This window comes from Pyrgilauda ruficollis, unplaced genomic scaffold (genome assembly GCF_017590135.1).
Source record: "Pyrgilauda ruficollis isolate IOZ18807 unplaced genomic scaffold, ASM1759013v1 scaffold22, whole genome shotgun sequence".
Taxonomy (NCBI): domain Eukaryota; kingdom Metazoa; phylum Chordata; class Aves; order Passeriformes; family Passeridae; genus Pyrgilauda; species Pyrgilauda ruficollis.
Window position 1 is genome coordinate 4,931,806 of NW_024521428.1, and position 1,709 is coordinate 4,933,514.

A 1,709-nucleotide genomic window follows, 5' to 3' on the forward strand; every position below is an offset into this window, starting at 1 on the left:
TCATTTTGATGGATGATATCTTGCAGCTGTCAGCAGGTTGAACATACTTGTTGAGAGCTCTCAGGGGACTGGCTTAATGATTGTACAAATGAAGCAAGAACTAAACTTGGAAAGAAAATTTCATGGACATTATGAATATGTTGGAAAGAAGCAATATTTGCTCCCTGAATAAGCATGTCTTAATTTATACCTAACAATTCAGAAAATGGAAAAGGAAAACAGAATTTTTTATTCCTGTCATCATCAATTCCTAGCCAACTGGTTTTGAGGTACTGTGAAGATGTATTACAACTTTAACACAGTCTTTTATCCACAATTCCTTGCAGCAGTACCACTGAAGTCAACAACAGACTTTGGACAGTGATGCCATTCTGGATGTGGACATCCATTATTGTTGATTCAGCCTGATCCCCTTACTGTCCATATCTGGGACCTTCTGGAAGTCTCCAAAGCTTTTACCTGTGTTCCATTCACAGGCTTCCTTCACGTAGCACCAGAACATAAGAGCAAGATGTACAACCACACCTTGTCTAAGGAGGAAGCCAGGACCTGCAAGGGACATGCACCTACATGGAACACCTGGGAAGTGCAACCAGTGCTTGAACCTTTGCAGGGACAACAGCAGCCTGGAACTTGGTGCACACCTGGTTAGCTGTGGTCCCAGTGCTTCCAAAATGCTGCCTGGAGAACTCCTGAGGGATCAGCCCAGCAGGAAAGGACATGAAAAAGGATGCTCTTCAAATGCTTTCTGCCTTCTGCTTTTCTGCCTAGGGCTTCTATTCTAATCCTTAAAAACCCTGTTACTCTGAAGACTGGTGTGACAGCTATAGGAGACAGACACCTCGAGATTCTGATGGGGTTTTAAGAGTTTTAGCCATGGCCTTTTCTTCTCCCCAGTCCTTTTTGCGTGATGTGGTGCACCTTTCATGACAAGCACGATAATAACCCGGGCACTTAGAATGCTTTTCTAATGTCCCGTTGTGTTCAATCCAGCTCAACTGACATGCAGCAAAGTGCAGCAGCCTTTCAGTCAGGAATGACATGGCTTCTGCTGACATTTCCCAGCTGAAGAATCATTTTATGAATCATACACACTCTTTGTTTCCAGCTCTTCTGAACCCTGTGAAAAGCAGAATCAGAACTGTACAGATGGAATTCGGGGGAGTGTGAAAGCCTTGAGGGAGTTCAGCACAGGAAAATGAGAGTCAGCACCCTCAGGGAGGTCAGGGAGCGAGGGCCAGAGAGCTGAAGAAGAACCCTATTCATCGGTACCGCGAGGAGAAGCGCCTCTCACGATGGAGAGGGCGTCGGCCGCGGCAGCAGTGGGAGCGGCTGTGGGGTTCCATCCGTCCCCTCGCGGTTCCCCCGGGGCAGGACGCGCAGGGACGGCGCAGCCAGAGCCCCGGGAAACCCATTCCCCGACGGCTGCCGAGAGGGAAGCGCTTGGAGCTGGCAGCCGGCTCCCCCCCCGGCCTCCTGAGCATCCCCGCTGCCTCCGGCCCCTCCGCCGCCGGCAGATGAAGGAGCCGCGGCGCTGTGTGCGAGGGGAGGGCGGCGGGGAGCCGGCTCGCCCTGCCGGCCCCGAGCTCTCCCGCCGAGGGCTGCCGGGAGCGCCGCCGAGCTCCCGCTCCGCTCGGGCCCTCGGGGCAGCGCGGCCCGCGGCGGCTGATGCGCGGCAGGGGGCGGATGGCGGCAGCCGGACCCGGCCC